This window comes from Pteropus alecto, unplaced genomic scaffold (genome assembly GCF_000325575.1).
Source record: "Pteropus alecto unplaced genomic scaffold, ASM32557v1 scaffold164, whole genome shotgun sequence".
In the NCBI taxonomy this organism is placed as follows: Eukaryota; Metazoa; Chordata; class Mammalia; order Chiroptera; family Pteropodidae; genus Pteropus; species Pteropus alecto.
In genome coordinates, this window is record NW_006439568.1 from 22,763,410 (window position 1) to 22,788,735 (window position 25,326).

Here is a 25,326-nt window from a genome sequence, read left to right on the forward strand (position 1 = left end):
AGAAACAAACAATCCAATTAAAAAATGGGCAGAAGACCTGAAGATACTTCTCCAAAGAGGAAATATAGATGGCTAATAGACATATGAAAAGATGCTCAAGGTCGCTAATCATCAGAAAAATGCAAATTAAAACCACAATGAGATATCACCTCATACCTGTCTAAATGGCTATCATCAATAAATCAAAAACAAGTGTTGGTGAGGATGTAGATAAAAGAGAACCCTCATTCATTGTTTGTGGGATTGCAAATTGGTACAGCCACTATGGAAAACAGTATGGAAGTTTCTCAAAAAAATAAAAATGGATATACCTTTGACCCAGCAATTGCACGTCTGGGTATTTATCCAAAGAAAACCAAAACAATAATTTGTAATGATCTACACACTCCAGTATTCATGGCAGAACAATTTACAATAGCCAAGATATGGAAGCAACCTAAATGACCATCAACAGACAAGTGGATAAAGAAATTATGATTCATTTATACAAGGGAATATTACTCAGCCATTAAAAAAAATGAAAGCCTACCATCTGCAATGACATGAATGGACATAGAGGTTATTATGCTGAGTGAAAAGAGTCAGAGAAAGATAAATACCATATGATTTCACTTATATGTGGAATCTAAGGATCACAAAGAACAAACTAATCAAAAACAGACTCACAAATATAATGCACAATTTGGTGACGGACAGGGGGAGGAGATTTGGGGGCTGGGATAATGGGGTGAAGGGTTAAAGAAGTACAAATTAGCAGTTGATAGCTGGTCACGGGGATGGGGAGAACGGCAGAGGGAATGCAGTTAGCATTAATATGATGGCTAGGTTGAGGGCCAGTGGAGGGAGGGAGCAATTGGGGGGATCGTTTTATTAACTATAAAGATATTTAACCAATGTACTGCATACTCGAAACTAACTTAAATAAATACATTTTTTAAAAACTGAATTAACCTGCTATTTCTAACCGCTATGCTGTATACCTGTAACTAATATAATAGTGAATATCAACTGTAATTGAAAAAAATATCCACTGCATATATTTTAAAAAGTAAAGAATTAACCTGCTCCTCCTCAAGTTTACTTACTAAACTTTGCTCTACTATGTTATGATTACAGGTGTGGGAATTTGGACATTTCTGTGTATAAGGCACTAAGAAAAATAAATCTTGTCATTTGGAAGGGTGTGGAGCCTGGTTAGAATACTGAACACTGTACAGCTTCTAGATATATAGTCTGATGAGACTCAATAACTCATTTTGGTTGGAAAGGAGAGGATCACTAGATTGTATGAGCTTAAGAGAAGAGAATTCCAGACAGCTTAGCACAGTGCCTCAAATATAACAGATGTTCAAGAATAAATAATTTTATCCTTGACATTATCAAGTATGAGAAATGAAAAAGCTAACATTAATTAGGGCAAATCACATTATTAATTTCTTTTCTCTGAGGCTTCTTTTAAAGGTTTGTGTTCGTCTTTACTACACTGGGGTTTCAGCATAATGTATCTATTTAGATATTTAGGTTTATTTTTCCTGTTCATGATTTGTGATTTTTAAATCTGAAGATTCGCATCTTGTATCAATTTTGTGGCTTATAAAAAAAGTTTCTAAACATTGCCTCTCTCCTAGTTTCTCTTTCTGAGAGTCTTATCAGACATATATAGAATTGTCTCATTCTACTGACCTGTATTTCACATTCCATCTCTATTTTCAGTGCTGCATTCTGGACAATTACTTTATATCCACCTTTGAGTTTATTAATAGTGTCTTTGGCTGTGTCTAATCTGCTATTTAATCCATTAAATGACTTCTAACCTCTAAAGATTATATTTTTCTTTTCTACATTCTCTAGTCTTTATTGACAATATCTGTGCCTCTCATATTTTCAACTCCATCTTTTGTTTCTTTAATAATTTTAAACATAGTCATTTTATACTCTGTTTCTGATAATTACATTATCTGAAACTCTAGGAGTCTAAATCAGCCATTGGAAGTCACTGCTAACTCTTGCTCTTGGTGGGTTATTTTCAAGCTCTTGGTAATTTTGAATTCTGAGTTTACATTTCACAAGGCTTTCTTTCTCAAACACACTGCCAGGGTTGAACATATATGTCATAGGAAATATCTGCATTTACTACTGCATATCCAGAGATGTAACCAGTCTACTGAGGATCACATTTTAAGTTGAGTTATTGGCTTAATGGCTCCTAGACCATGCAGGAAATCTAAATCTGAGTGATGACAGGACTATAGTTACAAAATCCCAAGGAAAGTACCCTCCCTCTTCCCCATCGAAGTCAAAACAAAGAAGCTTCTTTGTTAAATCAAAAATGAGGCAGATTTTTGAAACAGTCCACCTTTCCACTAGTCCTTAAAAGGTATGAGCTTAAGGAAATGGAACATCACTTCCTAATTCCTCCCTTTTTGTCCTCACCCTTTTTTGGTGATTTAAAGGCAATCCTGCTGATAACTGAAATTGCCACAGCCCATTAGGATTGTCAAAGATTAAGTGCCTGCTTACCACTCAGCTTTTTAGTTTCTTGTTTTAGACGTTTTTTTCTTTCTTATAGGTTCAACAATTCACTTATAATTATATATGCTATATATTATTCAGCATGGGTATTTGTAGAGAAAAGGTTTTCCAGTATGCCATGCTGCCAGGCATAAAATAATTATCTGGCCTGAAATGTTCATAGAGCTAAAGTTGAGAAACTCATAGTACACAGGATTTAACAAGTCTTTTGTCAAATCATTATAGCCATCTCCTGGAGTGTGTTGGTATTTCATTCTTCCAGGTGTCAATTCAGGGAAGAGATTGTCTGGAAGACAAAATTTTTTTCTCGACCCTCTAATTATTTCTGGCCATCCAGGACATGTTTGCAAATAGTAGCTGGAGGTCACTGACCCAAAATGTATTCATTATTTCGTGTACTACAGCTGTTGCTATAATCCTTGTATTTAGAATAAGGCTGATCTCTAAATACAATAAACATATATAACCTCAACGATTAAAAAAAAAAGTCATGTCATGCTACGCTACAGTTTCTTAAGTAAATGTAGTTTATAAATGATATTTTTCCAATGATTTCATCCATGACAGATGAGAAAGCAACAAGTAGTTTTTTAGGTTAAACACTGCTGGGTATGCAGAGATATTAAACACATTATGAACCCAAAAATGTACTTAACTACACTGTTTCAGTTTCCTTGAAAGTGGGAATATATCAATACCTGGCAGAGTAAACATTAGCAATGAAATGATAAATGCAGAGTGGTTAAAAGAGCATTTGGCAGTATACTTTCAACAAATGTTAGATAGTATATTCCAGTTACTGCCTTATTGTTATTATTACAACAAACAATACAAGTTTGGATTGGGGAAATTCCGTTTACATACATTAAGGAATAATGAAGGAATTTACTGAAAGGTACACTAATCACCAGACCTTTATTCTGGTATAAACTCTGCCATGAAATAGCTGTATAATCTTAGATTTAAAATCTCTGTGGCTCAGTATCTTCACCTGAAAAAAAAGTGATTGGTTAGATTTGATCATGACTGAGGTATCTTTTAGCTCTAACAGCCAACGATTAGCTACAGTGGAAGGAGATTAAACGCTACATGATCGTAGTGGCTGTGAAGGGAAAAATACTGTCATATACTATCAGTATTTTTTTAAGGCAAAGAAAACTTACAGCAACTAAATGAAGCAGTTATTGTTTTTGTACATACAGTAGAAAAAATACGGATTAGGTTATAATCAGTTACTGACTTTAGCAAAAGAAAAAAAATTTTTAAATAACTATTAATCTGTTTAGAAATGTTTGAAACATTTTATAAATCTTCCGAGCCTCTAAAGCCGTAATAACAACTGAAGAACAATAATTTTCCTTAAATAAAAGTCTTTGGTTGAAATAAAAAATAATATCCAAATACTAGTGATTATCACTTCGTATTATCCCCATATATGAACTTTAAAAAAAGAACACTTAGGAGAAAACAGGAAAATAAAATGCTTAGAAAAAACAAAGTGCCTGCTTCTTGGATTAGGTAATTTCATAACACATATGGGAAGGAAATACATGAAACTAAATTCTCAGTAATAACCACTGGTGGAAATACCTAAAGAAGGGCTACTATGCAAAAGTCATATTATATTTAACTCCATATTCTGACAGCCAAAGTGGAGAATGGGGAGAGGAAGCCATCACTCTTAGTCACTAAATTAAGAGAAGAAAAAAAACTATGTAGACATTAGGGCAAAATGAAATGAGATCATTAAAAAATACCACACGGGAAGCCTACAGTCTATTTTAAAACAGCTTGTTGTAGACACAAGAGGGAAATTGTGGCAAAGTTTTCTTTTTAATTTTTTTTTAATGTAGATAAGGACGCTAAATGACTAGCTAGCAAAGTAAAAGAGGACATAGTAAAAAGCAAAACTATCTTTTAAATTAAGGAGAATTGTGTGTATGTGTGAGAGAGAGCGAAAGAGCAAGAGAGTGGGGGGGCGGTTGGGGGGATGAAGAGTACATCAGAAAATAAATAAATACAACATTCACTAACAAGATCATTCTTCTTTCCTTAATTTAATTCACATTCTGCCATAGGGTACTCTTAATCCTACCACAAGATAAAACTGCCAAGCTAATTATCTGACCACTATGAAACCTTGACTCCAACAAGCTATTCTTTTACTGTAAGAACTCTGGCTGCATGCAACCAAGATTCAGTCTTGCTACTTCAATCACTGACATCTAGTCCTGACAAAATCAAAGGCCTTTACATACTCTGTACTGTTTCTCACTGTGGAGGGCAATCATCCTGGCTTGAAGAGGAAAGTTTTTGTCTGCACTTAAGTATAATTATCTACTGTTGATCCCTCATGCATACACTAACTCTGACTAACATGTATCATTCATTCATTCATTCACTTATTCATTAAATTTTTACTATATACTACTATATACCAAGCTCAGTCTGGGGTTATGGGATTAATGAGACTGATTTAAACTCTTCTCTCAAGAAATTCACAATCTAGTGAGGGGTATACTACTGGTCATTAAACCAATAACTACAAAAACAAGCACCTCTGTGACAGTATGAAAAATATCAAAAATGGGAAGTAGAGTGCCATGAAAACATAAGGAAGAGAAGGACTGAACTAGTCTGGGGAGTCTGAAGAAAACAGAAAGATATGACAAAGAAGTTAGCCAAAAGAAGGAACTGGGAAAAATGTTTCATATTCATGGAATACTGTCTCTGCCTAGACACAATGTCACAACCAGGATAGCGAACATATGGCTTCTATGGACACCATTCACTCAAAGAGCTATATACCACCAAGTCTCATTTTCAGAAAAGTAAAAATAGGTAAGATCACTGACAATTTAATACACAATAACAGTTGAAACAGTTACAAATTAGCCCTCTTAACAGTTTAATATGTTTCTATTTTTATAGTAAAATTACTATTCACAGCAAAAAGGTGAAAACTTTAATTTACAGAAATGTTCAAAATTTGATAAATACACTAAAAGCTAATGAGTCACTTAATACAGCACTCAGATATTTTTTTGAATGAGTAAATGAACCTATGAATCAGTGAATGGTAAAAAATACCAAAGCAAATTCATATGAGAGGAATGCAAATAGTAAAAAGATGTGACAAAAGATCAATTTTGCTCTAACTAAAGTGAATTCAAGGAAAAATGAAGCATAATTTGTATGTACAATCTATAATATTTAATGTTGTTGAGGCTTTATTAAAACAATCATTACCCTCCACTACCTGTTGTATTATATATTCATGGAATGATTTGAGAAAGTAACACATATTATATGTTATTTTGTTCAAGTTTATTATCCATCACCAAGTTCTTTAGTCCTAGAAATTATCTCAAAGAAATAACTAAAAAGAAGGAAAAATGCTTATAGCAATTTAATTACACCAGCAAAAATTTGAAAACATTTTAAATGTCACAGACAAAAGAATACATTATGAAATATCTCATTGTTAAAAACCTATGTTACTTGATGTTTATGTAAAAGTATACAAAATGTATTTATCAGTTAATGTTAAATGGAACAACAGAATATAAAATGCTATATACAATATGGTTACAAGTATGTGAAAACTACACACAGAAAAATATTAGAAATTACAGTATATAGAAATTATCATTTATGTAGAAAAATGAAATTTTGTAAAACTTCATAGATCATCTAATAAATTGACTAAGTGTGGAGACTTAAATGCCATTATATAACAAGGTTTCATATGTAAAAACTAAAGACAAATAATGATCTGCAATCACTGTAGATAGAATCAGGAGGCACAACAAAAAATTCTCCTACTAATTTTGATATATATAGCCAAACTTACAAATGAAATGAAAGAACAAAATCCCAACATTATATATAAATCAAAAATAAAAATACTCTTAAAGGTAAAAATAAGGCAAATTAGTTAGGAACCACAGGACTCAAAGAAACACAGTAGTGAGGTGCACAGTTTGGTTTTTTTTTTTTTGGGGGGGGGGTTGTTTGTTTGTTTTTTGTCTAATATATCCCTGACTTAAAGCTGAATAAGACAGCAACCAGAAAGGTCAAAAGGTACAGACATAAAACGTCCCAACAAAATCCAGTTCTCCCTAGACAAAGGACCTGAAGGAGGCATCCCAACATGACAGAAAACTTTTAGACAATAACTGTTTTACTCTAGCCAAACACCACAGAAAAACCTGTGATCGTACGGCCACCAACATCTGCAAAGGTCAGTGTGAAGCCTAGATATCCACCTTCAACATGCTCTAACAGGGAACTTCGAACACCCAGCTCAGGTAGTATATCAAAAGGGTGAACAGGTAACCCGGACTTCCAATCCAATCTAGCAATAAGGAGGTACACGTCAACCTTCCAGCTCAGGTGGTATCAAAGGAGGCCCAGGGAAGAGTCAGGCATTTCCACAATCCAGCCACCCCAGCCCCAACTGCAATGAGTCATTCCACCACCATCACCATGGTGTCATGTGGAGCTGTAATTACACAATCCAACCACTCCAAGCCAGAAAAGTGTCATCACAGGAGGTCTAAACAAGAGCCAGAATTCTTCCCCCTACCACCCCACCCCTCACCCTGAGCCAGAAATTACAGGGACCCCACCCAGCCCTTAGATGCCAATGGAAACCAATTGGAAAATCTGGCAGCAACAGGGGCATATGTCCCCTTCTACTGTTGGAGCATTATCAGATGAAGCCAGATAAAATAGAAAGTTTAAATAAGATCCAATCTCAGAAAATAATATCCAAAATATCCAGGTTGCAATTGAAAATCACTCGTAATACCAAAAACCAAGATCCCAAAGTGAATGAAAAAGACAATTAATAGATGTCACTGAAGTGGCAGAGATGCTAGTACTACCTAACAAAGACTTTTTAACACCCATCATAAAAATGTTTTGAGAGGTAATTATAAGCATGCTTGAAACAAATAAAAATAGATTTAGCAAAGAAATAAGAAGTTATAGTAAGAGATGAAGAGGAGGAAGGAGAAAACAAAGATGACATAAAAAGGACCGAAAAATTTCAGAATTCGAAAATGCAATAACAACAACAAAAGAAATTCAATGAATGGGTTCAATACCAGAATGGAAAGACAAAGGAAGGAATCACTAACCTGGAAAATGGAACAATAAAAATTACCCAAATTGGACTATAGAGAAAATAGAAGGGAAAAAAAAGAAAATATAATCTCAGAGACCTGTGGGACCATAACAAAAGATCTAACTGATGCTATCAGAGTCCCCAAGATGACCAGAAAGGTGCGGCTAAAAAAGTACATAAAGAAATAATGGCTAAAAAAAATTCCCAAATTTGGCAAATGACATAAACCTGATTAAGAAGCTAAGCTAACCCCAGAGTACTCAAAGAAATCAAAACACAGATAAATTTCTAAAAACTAAAGACCGAAAAAAAATCTTCAAAAAGCAAAAGAAAAATGATGTCTTACCTCTCCAGAAAAAAAATTTGAATGACAGAATATTTTTCATTAGAAACCATAAAGTCCAAAAGAAAGTGGTATCTTACCAAATTTCATTAACCAATGTCACCGTAAAATATTTAATTAATTAATTATTTTTTAAAAAGTGGCACAACATTTTCAAACTGCTGACAGTAGCTTTCAGGATTGAAGTGGAAAACCAGACCTTTTTAGATGAAGAAAAACTAAGAAAATTTGTAATATTTTGTTAAGTATTTAACATAGTAGAACTTTTAGGTTTGGAACTTTTATACAAAAGAAATGAACTTTTAAGGAGCAGACCTACCCTTAAAAAAAGAGCTAAAATAAGTTTTCTAAACAGAAAGGATAAAATAAGGAATTTTGTAATATCAGAAAAAAAAGAAAACAATAAGCAAAGCAGGGTAAGTATAAAACTTTCCTTCTTTTCTTAAGTTTTCTAAACTATGTTTCATGCTGAAATAAAAATACGAATATCTGAGGTGGTTCTCAATACACATAGGTGAAATATTTAAGACAATTAGAAACAGGTGAAAGTAAAAAAACATAAAAGTAAGTATGGTTTCTACAAATCACTTGAACTGGAAAAATGAAGATACCTATAGACTTTAATAAGTTAGATTTATAAAATGTAAACCTAGAACAATGACTAAAAATCTTCAGAAGATACACTCAAAATAACTACATATAAATCAAAATGGAATTCAAATGTTCAAGTAACCAACAAGAAGGCAGAAAAAGAAAACAAATTAAAAACAGATCAAACAGAAAGCAGAAACTAAAAGCTAAAATGGCAAACTTAAGGCCTAACCTACCTATAGATTAAACTTAATGGTCTAAATCTAGCAATTAAAAGATGAGACTGGCAGACTGAATTAAAAAAGATGACACATCTCTATGCTGTCTATATGAAACTCACTTCAAATGTAATGATGTAGGCAAGGGAAAGTAAAAATACAAAAAAAATATAAAAATCATACAATATTAATCAAAAGAAAGCAGAATATAGTATGATGCCACTTCACTAGGATGGCTGTTTAAAAGAGAAATAAGAACAAGTACTGTCAAAAATGTGGAGAAACTGGAATGCTCATATATTGCAGGTGGGAATGTAAAATAGTGTGGCTGCTGTAAAAAATAATGTAGCAGTTCCTCAAAAAGTTAAACACAGAGCTATTATATGACCCAGCAATTCCACTCCTATGTAAATACACAAAAGAACTGAAAACATATGTCCACACAAAAGCTTATATGAGACTATTCATAACAACATTGTTCTTAATAGTCAAAAAGTGAGAACTCAAAAGTCCATCAAATAGATAAACAAAAGGGTAGTTAGTATACCGATAATATGGAATCATATTCAGCCATAAAAAAATCAAGTACTGATACATGCTACAACATGGATGACCCTTGAAAACATCATGCTAACTGAAATAAGTCAGCTACACATGACCACATTTTACATGATTTCACTTACAGAAAATATTGAGAATTAGGTAAATCCACAGAGATGCAAAGTACATGGATTAGTGGTTGTCAGAGGGTAGGGAGGGTGGAAATGGGGTATGATTACTAAATGGATATGGAGTTTCTTTTGGGGTAATAAGAAATGTTCTAAAACTAGACAGTGGTGATGGCTGCACAATGAATATAATAAAAATTTCAGAACAGCACGTTATAAAATGTCTAAATGGTAAATGCTGTGTTACGTGAATTTGATTTCGATTTTTTTTAAAAAGCAGGAATGGTTATATTAAAATCAGATAAAATAGACTTAAGAACGACAACAAAATTACCAGAGTAGATACTCCAAAAGTCATAACAATTCTAAATATGTATGAAACAACATAGTTACAAAAACTTATAGCTCATAGCTGATTAAAAAAAAGAAATAAACAAATCCAAAATTATAGTTGAAGATTTCAACACCTCTCTCAACAATTGACAGAAAAACTAGACAGAATATCAACAAAGATACAGAAGATGTCAAAAACAGTATCAACCAATAAACTCTTCTTGATATTGTAGAACAACAACAGAATACATATTCTTTTCAAGTGCCTACAGAACATATGAAAAGATAGACCATATTATTCTGGGCCATAAATAAACCTCAACAAATTTAAAAGAATTAAAATCAATGGAGTTTGTTTTTGACCACAGTATTCAAATAGAAATCAGTCAGAAAAATCTCCAAATACTTGCAAATTAAACAGATCTAAATATTTCATAAGTCAAAGAGGAATAGTCAGGGGAAATAAAAAAACATACACTGAACTGAATAAAAACACAACAAAGCAAATCTGTACAACACAACTAAAGCTGCTGTGCAGAGGGAATTTTATAGCACTAAATGTACACATTAGAAAATAAAAAGTCTCAAGTTAATAATCTAGGTTCTCACCCCAAAAACGCAGAAAAAGAGCAAAATAAACCCAAAGCAACCAGAGGGAGGATATAATAAAGATAGCATAAATCAATGAAATTTATTTAAACTGTTGTTTTTTTTAAATCAGTAAAATTGGCAGGCCTCTAGCAAGACTAACAAAGGAAAAAAGAAACGAGAAAAGCCATAAATTGCCAATATCAGAAATGAAACAGAATATTACTACAGACTGCGTATATCAACAGTTAAAAAGGAAATAACACAAATAATTCTGCACACAGAATTTGACAACTTTAATGATATAGATCAATAAATCAATAAAAAAAAAAATCCCAAAAAGTTAATCTCCAGGGACAGATGGAGAATTATACCAAATCTTTAGAGAAGAATTAATACCCCTTCTACACAATCTTTTCCAGGATACAGATGAGGACAAAACATTTCCCATTTCATTTTATGAAGTTATCCTTATTCTAAAACTAAGACATTACTTAAAAGGAGACTACAAAAATATTCTTCCTCAATATACCTGTGAAAATACTTAACAAAATATTAGAAAATGGAATTTGACAATGAGTTTGTGTATATAAATAAAAATAATACACCATGACCAAACAATATTTACTTGAGTTGTGAATGTTTAGTTCAACATTGGAAAATCAATGTAATTCACCACATTAACAGACAAGAAGAAAAATCATGATACTATCTATTGATTCAGAAAATGTATTTGACAAAATTCAACACCAGTTCATGAGAAAAACTTTCAAGGAAACAGAAGTAGAGAGTAACTTCCTGAACATGAGGAAGAACATCTACAAAAATACCTCAAACTATAAAATGTTTTCACACTAAGACTGGAACAAAGCCACGGATGTCAGCTGTCACTGGTATTATTCAACATAATGCTGGAAGTTCGAGCCAGTGCAGTACAACAAGAAAGATAAATAAGACATGTACAGATGGAAAAGGGGGGAAACCCTATCCCTCTGTACAGTCGACATAACTATGTATAAAGTTTAAGGAATCTTTTGAAAATCTTCTAAAAATAATTGGTGAGTTTAGTAAGGTTGCAGGATACAAAATAATAGAAAAATCGATGTATTTCTATATACTAGCAATGGATATACATGTACACAAAAATTTTAAATACAGTATTGTTCACAGTCACTGGGAAAAATTGAAATAGAAGTAAAATTAACAAAACTTGTAGAAGACTTATATGCTGAAAACTATAAAATACTTATCAAAGAAATCAACAAAGACCTACATAAATGAAAAGACGCACTGTTCACAGATTGAAAGACAACACAATATTTTGTTGTAGATATAATCAATATTTTTCTAAAATATTCATGGAAAGGCAAAGGAATTAGAATAGATAAAAACTCCTCCAAAAAATGAAAGTTGGAGAAATAAGTTCACCTAATATCAAAATCTATTATACAGCTATAGTAATCAAGACTATATAGTATTGGCAGATGAACAGACACAAAAATCAAGGGAACAGAATGGAGAATCTGGAAACAGACACTCAAATATGTCAAATAATTTTTCACAAAGCTACAAACACAATTCAATTAAAGAAAGATAGCATTTTTGATGAATAGTGCTGCAATAAGTGGACATCCCTAGGTCAAAAAAAAAAAAAAATGAACTTCAATCTAGGTCTAACATCTTATAAAAAATAAGTCAAAATGAATCATGGACTTAAGTGTAAATTAAAACTACAAACGGAGAAAAAAAAAAAAAAAACCAAGAAAAATCCTCAGAATCCAGGGTGGGGCAAAGAGCTCCTTAACAACAAAAGCAATAAAAATAAACTATAGATATACAAAGTAATTTAGAGAGATCTCCAGAGAACTGTGCTGACAGGAAAAAGCCTATCCCAACACATCACCTACTATATGATTTCTTTTATATGGTATATCCAGAATAGGCAAATCCATAGAAACAGAAAGCAGATTAGAGGTTACTAGGGGATGGGGCAGAGGAAGGATTGGGGAGTGATTACTTAAAGGGTATGGAGTGTTTTTATGGAGTGATAAAAAGGTTTTTAAATCAGAAAAAGTTAGCTATTACATCACACTGTAAATACACTAAATACCACTGAACTGTACACTTTCGAATAGTTAATTGTATGTTATGTGATTCCACCTCAATAATAGAAAGAGAGAAGAGAGAAAAATCAATCAATCTAGGGCAGGTTTAAAAAGAAAACCAACTGGTTCACATATTTAAAACCTAAAACAAATTTTAACACCTATTTATTACCCTTTCAATCTCCCTTTTATTTCATGTTTATGAAAATTCATTTGTGGAAGAGAGTTCAGTGTTTAAACTATGGCAGGTGCTGTTCTAAAAGTCGAAGGGAAAAGAAATATAGGAACTTGTATATGTAAGTGAGACCACTATAAATTGTTATGAACTAAAATATTTTTTAATTTTTCATGATGTTCATCAACTAATCACAAAGCTATCCTGAAAAGGATAGCTTTTTACATTCCAAAAGTGGCATTTATTACCTTAAAACTAAAAAATTATTCCTATGTCCCCGAAAATAATTTTTCATAACTAAGTCAGAGACAAATTTCATATACTATACAATGCTTATACTGACAGGTTATTACACCAAGAGAATATTAACCTTCAATCCCTTAACCATTTAAGAAATGTTTTCAAGGATACTTTTGGCCTCTTTATCTGGTCAAAGCACTAGAAGCTAAGTGGTGTCTGTACAAACCAATCATTTCACCAGCAGTTTTATATTTCTTTAAAGCCTCATATAAAAAGCACCTGCCTAAAGTGAGTAATGGAGTTTTATATTCATTGCACTTAGGAACAGCGTATGTAACCTATTCCGTTTTCCTCCCTTGTGGAATATATTTCAGCTTATATTGCACAACACATTACCAGTGTATATAAAGACTCTCTGATCAGCCATTTGGACTACAGTCAGCAACCTGCCTGAGTGCCTTATTCCACCCCCACCCCCCGCCCCCGCCCCCTGCTCTAAATAACATATTCACTTTATTCAACAACTCAAAAATGAAAAAATCTTTTTAGGATGGTGAACTTACTTTCTTAATAAACATGTAACACATGTATATGTACTAACTATATTTGGAATACAAATGCTAACACACAATCCTTGAAGAAAATTTGTGAACTAATGGTTGAAAACTAGTTGAACATATCCTTCCAAAACAGAAGCCTATAAGATATGGCTTCATGTCTGTTTTCTCTCCTGAGCAACCTACAATTAAAAATGAACCACACTAGCAACAAAAGCTAATTTTCACCTATCAAAAGCCTGGAAGCAGGGCCAAACTATTATTAAAACTGCATCAACCTCATATCTGTCAGACTCCGACATATTTTCAAGATATAAGTATCCCAGTCATTGCCAAAACTTCCTGAAACAGGGATGAAGGCAAAATTAGAGTAATGATAATGAAAATGTGGTATGGTATTTTGTAGCTGAGACAGATCTAAAACTTAAATACAACTGATAAAAAGAGTAATGAAAATTGAAGAAAATTAAAGAAGTTAAAAAATTAGATTTGCCATAATTATAGATTTATGGCTCTGTAACCTGTAAAATATTATAATATCTGTTTTAACATATTATAATAGATGAATAAGGGAAAAAATAAATAACAGACAGTATGCAAAAGCAAAAGCACCATGCTGCCCCTTGCTGGTACCCTCATGCAATAATCTAAGGCCAAAAGCTAGCATCAACTAATGAACATTTAGACTGAAATATGAAAAATTAACTTTATTAAGTGTTGAGGTATTCAAAGATCTATAAAATATAGTGCCTATCCTCCAACAGCTCACAATCCACTAGGCAAGAATGAAAAGATAACCAAAAATCTGATTCACTAACAGATTACATTAAGTACTAACATGAAATCTAGGAAATTGGCAAAAATATCACAATCAGAGCTCAAATCTAAATCAGAGTTTTGGCAAACTTTTCCTGTAAAGGACCAGATAGCAAATATTTTAGGCTTTGTGAGACATAAGGTCTCTGTTGCACTTATTCAACTCTGTTTTTGTAATACGTAATACATAGTGTTGTAACACTAATACATAAACTAGCCAAATAACCAAGCAACTGTGGCTGTGTACCAGTGAAAAAAAGGCAGTGCCTAGATCTGACTCGTGGGTCATACTTTGCCAATCTCTGTTCTAGAGCAGTAGTTCTCAATGCTGTATCCACAACGGATTGACATGTTGTTGTTGTTGTTGTTTTTTAATTAATGACCAACATCTAGGCCCTACCCTCGGAGGTTCCAAAATAAGGGGTCTGGTGTGGGACCTGCATATCAGTAAATTTAGAAGCTCTAACTACTGCATTAGAGGCAAAGAGGTTTGATATGAGAAGCCTACAAGATCTAAAGTAAGATGTTCTTGCGACCATCAATTTTTGGCCTAAGAATGGAGAGGAATAATGGTGGTCCAGTCTGGAGATCAAAAGGCTTATGTTCATAAAGTGATCTGGCATTAAAAATTAATGATGCTTGAATCAAAGACATATCATCTTCACTACGTTCATGCAGCATTGTTTACAAATGTCAAGATATCGAAATAAAGTGTTCATCAATGGATGAATGGTTAAAGAAGATGTGGATATACACACCCAATGTAATATCATTCAGCCATAAGAAAGAAATCCTGCTGTTTGTGACAATATGGATGGATCTTGAGGGCATTATGCTAAGTGAAATAAGCCAGACAGAGAAAGAGAAATTCTGCGTGCTACCACCTATACGTGAAATTTTTTTAAAAAGTCAACTCAGAAGCAGTAAAAAAGTGGTTGCCAAGGGCAGGAGGGTGGCAGAAATAGAGAGAGGTTGCTAAAAGAGTACAAACTATTAACTATAATATGAATAAGGTCTGAGGATCTAATGTATAACATTGTAACTACAGTTGATAACACTGTATTGTATAACTGAAATCTGCTAAGAGTAAAATTTAAATGTTCTTACCAAATATATATGAAAATGTGTAATGGACATGTTAATTAATCATTTCACAATATATGCATATATCAAATCATTATGATTTTCAAGTATACAATATGTTGAATCACAATTTTGTCAATTATACCTCCTTAAGCTGAAAAAAATCAATATTTGAAAAATAACTATAATCCTGAATAATTCTTAGTGTTAAACTAAAATAAGAAAAATTAAAATACTCATATCCCCTTATTTTGTCTATACTAAAAAATAAATCAGAATTGTTCTAAAGAAAATCAGCAAAGTAGACTCTGAAATTTACAGAACAAATTATAAATTCTTTCTGGTTAGTTACCAAAGTCATACAATGTTCAAAGCATAGTGACAAACACTAAGGAAGCAGTAAGAAGCAAGAGAAACTTATTCCCTCTTCTCAAGATGTTTAAATTCTAGCAGAAAATAGCTAAGGTTTATTGAAGCTTTAAATATGTGCAAGGCACCATTGCACAATGCTCTGTATTACTTTTTCCTGAAATATCACAGAAACGACATGAGTTAAATAAATAGCACTATCATCACTGAAAAACTGAGGATTTGAGAGATTAAGTAACTTCTCCAAGGTCACACAATATTACTGAACTGTGACTTGAATCCAGTTTGACATTGAAGGCTATGTTCTTAAACTCTATTGTTACAAAGATCCATTACCCATTAAAAACAATTACAATATTAAAGTGATTGTGAAATATGAGAGAAAGCACAAGACACTCAGACAATGAGAAAATAAATCAGTCACATTTATAGTTGTTTTCTATATGACAAACATGAGCTCCAGTACATAATTACAATGAAGGACTAATCTTTCACTTTCATATGCTACACACATACACAGGCATCTATATTTTAAATATATAAACATGTCTGTGTGTATGTTCTCCAGCAATTATCCATGATGAAGTATCCATAAAGCTAACGTGATATAGTCTGTTTTCCTGTTTATTTTAGTAAGTACTCAGATGGACTAATAGTGACAAGTAATATGGGGCTGAACTAGGATCTTATGACAGTCTATCAATTTTAAGACGTATGGACAAAATGATGAATATCCTTAATGCTACTATGGAACAATCTTCTAAAATGTGATTATCTTATGGATAGATTAAGATATCTTTCAGAGTCATGTTCCAGTAACTCCCAGGAAAATAAAATGTAAGAATAACTTTTTTAGATGGGCACAAGTCCTCAAAAATTTTTTCTCCCTAAGAATTTTTGTGCTATGACAGATCCTTATGTGCAGAAAAGTGTGTTATATCTAGCATATATTACTTTTAAAATCTACACTAATAAAATGTCAAGGGAAACACTAAATGACATTTGAAAAAAATTATAATATTCACAAATTAACAATTAACTAAAATCCAAAATATTTGTTATAAAAACTTTATTGATTCAGGTTTCAGTTTTTTAATATTGGTAATTCTTAATGCAACTTGAAGCATTTTCAAAGAATTATTTTATAACTTGGTTTAATTTGTGAGAAAATAGCTTTTATGAATGCCAGTTGTACTTCTTTGGGAAGACAAATGTAAACCTATTTAGTGATCTGATTTTCTCTTTCATCTTGTCTCCAGTTTCTGTGTAGATTTATAATGTTCATTGTTTCCAATTTTAACAAATCACCTAATGGCAGAAAGGAAAATATGTTAACCTTGGAATTATTTGCAGTTGGAGAAATCCCTTTTGTCTGGCCCATACAGCGCCTGCAATCTGTTTTAAACACAGATTGTCTGTCTTTCGTCTGACAGCCACCAAGCTGCACAAATTACTTTCTGCCTGTTCACCTGTTTGCAGCTGCATCTGTAAGCGAAAGATTCTGCCGTTTGACTTGAGCAACCACTTCAGGATTGATGACATGTGCTGCTGATAAAGTGAGCAATTTGAAGAAATTACTGGCTATAGTTATTGAAAGACATCTGGGCATGGGCTGAGAACTAGAAGCCTTCAATCATGTGCTTGCAACCTGCAGTGGCGGCAGCAGTGTTTGAAGTGATACCCTACTAAAAAGAAGTTGGCCGTGGCACTAAATAACCAAGCAATGTATGGAACATAATCTCTCAAATGAGTAATAAAAGGTTCTGTCTTGTAGCTGTAAAAATGTGAGGTTTGGTCCTTTCTTTAAAATATTCTTTGAGAAAAAAAAAGAAGGCAACAATTCCTGTTTCTATTCTTTTCTGAGTTAACTTCATATATACAGTATCTCTTATTTCCTTTGTAATTGATTTATTTCAAACTTCTACTACTGCTGATGCTATAAAAAAAATTAGTCAACATTTATTGACTGTCTACTACATGGTACACACCTTAACCCTTGAAAGAGCTTTATCTCTATTATCTTATTAATACTCACATGAACTTTATTAAACCAGAATTACTATTACTTTCCTTTTGTGAAAAAACTAAAGCTTCAGGAAACTAGCCTAATATCCCACAACTCTGAGTCTGTCTCCTGATGAAGAGCTCATTCAACTATACTATGCTGCCTTCCTACTCTGACTTTGTGGGGAATTTTCTGGTCTTTTGATGTACTTGAGAACCATTATATCCCTCAAGTCAGCCATTAAGAGATGTGATTTCTATTTCACCTTTCTGTCTCATTATATAAAATTTATTCCAAATCAAGCTGTCTTCAAGAATTGAGAAGCCTGACTCAATTAAAAGTCATACTTTTAAGGCTAAGGAACAATGCCAAAAGCTCATGCCCTTCCCACATTCATTGAGATCAGATGATTGTAAAAGTTCAAGTAAAATTATGCCAGAAATAACAGCAAATGTACATCCTTTTACAAGGAAATAGAAAAAGAAAGCATACCTACTCATGTGCTACTTAATAAAGGTATAATTAAAAATATTTACAAGTTTGCTAACAATAACAATAATGAATAATTAGTAAGGCATATAAAACAACACAAATGTAATCAAATAATAAACTATGATAAGGCCGTTCTACAAAGTCAGAACAAACGTATAACTTACATCAATGCCAAAAGAAGAATCAATGTATTTAGATAGACATATGTGAAACACACATTTGGCATGTTTCAAATACAAAATTGGATAATATATTTTATAGCACTGTTAAATATTTTTAATTAAAATAATACGACTCTAGATAAGCACTTGAACCCCTCTTCACTTGCAAATATTTATAAACCAGTATATATCAAATACAGTGAGATAAAACCATTAAGAACTCAGGTAAAACTAAAATATAACCTCTCAGATAACCAGTTCTCCTTGTGCAATGTCTAAAAATTCTTAATTTGTATACATATTGCAAATATAGTAAAAGTCAATATTTTAGAAAATATTGTTCAGTTGAAACATGCTCATTACTACTGGAAACTATATGTTGAAAAATTTATTAGCTAGTAAGCTACGACAGTTCTTAGAGAAAATGACTACTGTATCAAACACTATTAAAAAGAGTTCCAACTCTAAAGCCTGCAGTTAAGTAACTGATATGAAAAGTCTAATTGATCTTTAAGTATTACCTTGAAGATAAATTTTTCAACTATCAAATCATTATTCTTGTTCAGGGCACACATATTAAATGGTTTTCTTTATTTGGTTAGAGGGGACACAAAACTAAAAACTGTCTCTTTCAAAGGTTCTTTTGAACAAATGGCTTTTCTACTGTTTTTATTTTGGTGTTTAAATTTCCATAGTCTTGGAAAACATTTTGCCTGTAAATACTGGTATTTCTTTCAGAACAAATTTAAATACATTGGTAAAATTAACACCCAAAATGCACTATCATTTCAACTTGTTAAAATGATAGAAAAAAACAAAAAATAAAAGGTCAAAACCTCCAAGTTAAGTAGCTATATAAATTTGGCTTTCATATTTCAGTATTCATAAATTGGATTAAACACAGACCTGACTGACTCTAGCCACCAAAGAGGATATGTATCACTAATGATTACAATAAATCAAGCCTTTATTTATATAATGATAGAGCAATAATAACATTCTTCCAAAGATGACAGTTAAGAAATACCATCTATCCTCTTCCCTAGCTGTGTCACAAGTTCACATTTTTAATAGCACCTTTTATTTTAAAAGACCTAACTTGTGAGAGCATTCTTATGTACCACTTCATAACTTTGACACAAAGTACATATAAAAAGATTAGACATTATTTGGTATAAAATCAGTTGGCAGTTTTACATCTGTGCATGTAACATAAATACACCAGCTGGCATCTCAAGCACACTCACATATGGACTTCAAAACAGAAACTTCCTTATTTGCAGCACTGCCAGGGTAATTTTGTATCCTCTGCATACTACAGCTATTTGTCAGGCCCCTGCAGGTGTGCACTGCACATAAACACACAGCTGTAGTCCAGCAAGCCAAGTGTTCCATCAAACACATAAAGGGAGACCTCAGCAGTTGGATTAGTCATCCCCACAACAGGTCCAGGGAGAACAATATGGGTTAGTATTTTTGGAAAAAGCATGGATGGGAAATTTATGATTATCCTAGTCTTACTAAATAACTGGTGGATTGTGTCATTTTTAAAGCAATGCCTACTTATTAAGTTTTTGTTAGAATGGCTGGAGAAAATTGGAATTTGTTTTTAAGTTTTAAATATAAGCAATAATCTATAAATTATTAATTGTAAAATATGAAAACGTTTTCAAATTAATCTTTGGTTTTTGGAAGTTACTGCAAGCATGGTTTGGCTATAATATTTACAAATCATAATTAGTATACCTTAAAACATTGACTAGTTTTACATTATATTTTATATTTTTAATTCTACTTTACAATTCATATGCATTTAAGATGAACTTGACAAAGCAAGTTATTTGTGTCCAAAATTATGTCTGACATCATTTAACTATCAACAGTTACATGCTCTGTACATTAATACATATTAATATTAATACATATTATACCATAAACAATTATTTCTCAAATGTGATATGAAAATGCATTAATCTATAAATAGCTAAGGAAACAAATGGATATATAAGACATAATCCTAATCAATCAGTTTGGAATCATGTGAAAGCTCCCACACAAATTAAATGTGACCTTATTAATATTCTTTAAAATAACAGCTAAGCACTTCAGGCGGTTGATAATTATGACTACTTTAACCACATCTCCCCTAAAATGCCCATAGCCCACCTGGCAGTTGACAAAACATGAAAGATAACTTAGAAAATGAGCTTGAATGCATTATGCCTAATATACTAATCTTCAGTGAACTTAAGGTCAAAGAGTTAGTAATCAAGAAACACTAATAGCCTCTGACATAAGGGGATTCATATTTTGTTGTGTCTGGAAGGTATAAAGGTACTTAAAAATTGTTAGTCTGGTACAAATCCCACCTTTCTACATGAAGGCCGAACTTTATTGCTCTGAGTCACAAAATTAAAATCTAAAGTAAGAAAAGATAAAGTAAATGGGGGGGGGAGGAGTGAAAAGGCTTATAATTATTTAATTATATTCCTTTAAAGTAAATTGTTTCAGTCTTATTTTATTCTCTTATATAACTATAAATAGAAAATACTTGGAATTCAACCTTGATCCCCATATTACTGATGGGTCCCTGAGGTGTGATTCATAGCTCTTTAAAGCTTCCTAGTAGCCTTAAATGCTCCAGGTTGGATCTGGCTAAGTTTTGGTTCTGAATCTCAGAATAACTCTTTTTCGGCAGTTCTGGCTCAAATATTTACATCTTTTGTCCCAAAATACTGTCACTGAGAGAAGTGTCAAATGGTGAGGATGAGTAAAATATCTTGGCCCTTAAATGTCCATAATAAAATACATTTAAAACAAATTTTAGTTAACAGTATCTGTTCCAGTTATTTATTGCAGTGGAACTACTCCAAAACTTCGTGGCTTAAAACAACAATCTATTTTTATCTCTTATAGTTCTGTGGATTTTCTAAACATCTGGGTGGTTCTTGCCTGGGTTTCTCTCATGCAGCTGCTGCATTCAGATGGTGACCGAGGCTGGAATCATCTGAAGTCTCTACTGGAGATCCAAGATGATATCATCACTCACATGTCAGATACCTTAGCCAACATGACTGGAACAGCTGAGGGTCAGATAGGCATCCTGCTCTCCTCCCCATATCCCTCTCCTTCCTTACATTAGCCTCTCTATGTGGCTAGCTTGGGCTACCTCACAACATGACTGACAGTCTCAGGGATACTGGACTTCTTACATGGTAACTGCCTTCACCCAGAGCAAATATTCCAAGTGTCTCAGGAAGAAGCTGCAAGCCTTCTTATAATCACACCTCAGAAAGTCATACAGTATCATCTTGATCAAAAGTGTGTCATCATAGGACTAGCCCAAACTCAGAGAATGGGTTTGTAGAAGAATCTAAATACTAAGAAGCATGCCTAATGGTCATCTTTGGAGACTGGCTACCTCAGTATAGTAATATCATTTTATTTTTATTTTTTGCTAGCAATTTGTTAATGATTTAATATTTTATTTTTTGTAATTATTTTGTTATTTACTAATGATATTAATACACACGATTTGATCATAAACTACAGTGACTAAGGTGTGGCAAGACACACATAGCTTTCAAACTGGTTTCACTGACTCCTTAGAAATTAAATCTATGCCCAAAACTAATTTTAATTGTTTAAGTTTTTAAACATCCAAATGTAAACACTGGAAGTTGCCCCAGTCACTAAAAATGGTCAGTCTTTAAGAGTTTAAAATATTCATTACTAAATACTGAAAAGCTTGTCACTTATCTAAATAAATCATATCTTACTTGTTTAAAAGTACTCTACCTGGTAAATAACTGCTAGGACTTTGAAGAGATCTCTTAAAGAAAATGAATTAGGAGTCAAGGGAGCAAGGTTATAATTATAATAGACAGAAATAGCCTATTTACATACATGCAAACACGCACATGCACATGCACAGACAACATACATGAAAAACAATGGGCATGATACTCATTTATAGGAGGTTAAGAGCAACCTTTATAATGCTGAGAACTAAATTAAATGATCCATTTCACCATACAATTAGAAAAAAAAATTCAAGAGCTAGAATAAAATAAGGAAGAACAGTGGAAAAATAAAAATATTTAAAGTTTTATTTATTTAGGAGGGAGATGTTTTACCCTCTCCCCATTTAAAAATCATTAAAAACAGAAACATAAAGGGCAAAATTACATGGCTTCTCTAAAGTTCATAAAGAAGCTGGCCTAACATACTCCACTCTCCATCTCATCCACATTCCATACTTTCCCAAAAGGTAATAACTGGTACTTCTTTAATATATACAAAACTTTTTCCACAAAAACTATCAATCTACTTACCTACGTGATCTACCTACCTAACTATTCATCTACCAAAAACATACACACATGCATACACACACATAACATGAATACATACATCCTTCTCATAAAAATAAAGGTGGCATGGTGCTGTACACATTGGTCTGCAACTTACTTTTTACTTAGTACCTATCAAACTGCCCTACCTACTTTAATAGATGACTAATATTAAATAGCATAGCATAATACTGCACAGCACAAGTATATGGTATATTCATATAACACTACCAATGAAGCACATAAACACTGTGTTGAGAGAAACTAGATACAAAATAAAGTATATATGATTCTATTTACATGAACATTCAAAATAGGCAAAACTAACTTGTGACAGAAATCTGAACAAGAACTGACTATAGAGGTGATGAGAACTGACTTGCAAGGGAGCATAAAGAAACTCCTTGATACTGAGTCTGGAAATGTTTGAAATTATTTCTGGTTCTAAGACATAGAATAAAACCATGTATCAACAGATTATGTAATATCTTTGTTCCTTTTTCTTCAACTGCAAATAAATAGCTCTCTCAAAATACTAAGTCATTATTTTCCACATTTGGAAACAGTAGATGAAATTGAAGTTCTGAGAGGTCAAGTAACTTAACCAAAATCCCATGACTAATCAGGTAGAAGCCACATCCAGAGAACTCAAGCTTTCTTAGTCCTAATTCAGAGCTTTTTCCTTTCTCTTTTAATATTTTACTTTCTAGATTGTATTACAAATTTTATTGGAAGTTTTTAGCTCTTTTCTCTACGTACAAGTTGTAGGAAATACAAAGGCAAATCTACATTTAAAACTTAAGGGCCTTAAAGCACAAGCTTGAAATTACTCTGCAAAATCTTCCTCATGAGGTAAAAACAAACCTTAGTTACTTATAATACAATTGATGTAATGAATTGGAAAAAGTACATAATCAGAAAAAAAATTGGAAAGTTATGCATGTTTTGGTGGTAGAGTTATGGATGATTTTTATTCTATGTGTTTTCTAGTAATTCCCACATTCTATAATTATTCTTGTAATAAAAAGGTTTATAAAATGTTAAACTTCTTATAAAGGAAATTCATTAAGCTGAAATACACATTCTCTTTGACCTTTGATCCCACATTTTAGAAAGTTTAAAGATAAAAAAAAGTAAATGCTTAAGCTTTGTATGATTTATAAGCAATATGCAATCAAAGAATAACCAAGATTAAAAAGAAAGTCATTCTCTTACAAAGTCTGGGAAATATACTACTATATTACAACATTTTTTTTTACTATTCTTAAAAATCAAATTGACGTTTACCACAGAGACGAAGATATACTATTAGGATGTGGCACTGGTGTAATGCCAGATATACCAAATTAAACTGTACAGTATAAATGAAGTTAAATTACTATTATTCAGACTATTGAACATTTCAGACATTTACAGTAATATTGTTCATTTTCATCTTTCTGCAGAACCACTTACAACTCAATTCATTCTGTAAAGTTGGGTACCCACAAGATCAATATAAAATAATTTGACTGATTTATCTATATATGAAACCTGATGTAGTCAAATAAGTAACATCCCAGTCAATGTACTTAAGAGTATTCAAAATGGTCATAACTGTTTAAAAGCACTTCAGATACATACAGAATGTGTCAGTCCTGCCACTAAATGGTCAGGAGAGCAAGGGTCAATTACTAGTATCAAAATCACCTGGATGCTTATTAAGTCAGATATAAGGGCCTTGCCTAAAAGATTGAATGGATGGACATAAGAGCCTGCATTTTAGCAGCACCTCCAAGTGATTTTTTTGTTGTTGAAGTTTCCAAGTTTTACCACAGCACAAATATATTTAAAACATACTGTTATCCATTACACTAATTAAAGAACAGCAAAATGTCACCATAAGTCATAATATGTATTTTGTATATGCTATTTATTCTTTAATACCCAGTTATCTCTAAGTGCTTAAAATTATTTTAATTCTTTTCATTTTACTATGAAGTGAAATAAGATAAACTAGCAAATAACTAAGTATTAATATGAAGCATCTGCATATTTCAGACTTGAAGATTTTTCATATAAAATTTCTTATGAAATTTTCATTTTTTCCAATGTAAATTTTATTATAGTCTAACATCCTTCACCTTCTTTTAAATTCTACTAAAATAGTGCCAAAGTATATCGGAGAAAAAGTTACTACCAAACTTTAATTAGTTTTTACCAGTAACTAGGTTCAGATTTACACATCCTTCAAAACTCAGTACAAGCATCGTCTCTCACTTAACCTTATCTCATGGCCACTTGTTCTCCCACATCCCCACCAAGCTGGACAATAGAGGTAATTTAAATATTTAATAAATGTTTCCTAAATTTAAAAACTGGTAAATACTGGAACTAGAATCCATTCATTCAAAACATATTTATTTTGTGGTTACTAACCACAGACTTATCATCTTTCCACACAAAAACTCTCTTAAACTCATTAAGAGAAATGTGATATGTACTATTACAGAAGTATAGGGTGTTTTTAAATTATATAAAAGGGGTCCCTAGCCTGATCTTGAGAAATGAAAATAAAAGATAAAGAG

At 32.4% G+C, this 25,326-nt stretch overlaps 1 protein-coding gene across 1 annotated transcript in view; it reads right to left on the bottom strand.

The window, feature by feature from the left end:
• The window catches only part of VPS13B (vacuolar protein sorting 13 homolog B), a gene marked incomplete at its 3' end in the record, with an annotated part of 647,903 nt that overhangs the window by 461,957 nt on the left and 160,620 nt on the right, over positions 1-25,326 (bottom strand). The window lies entirely within an intron of this gene.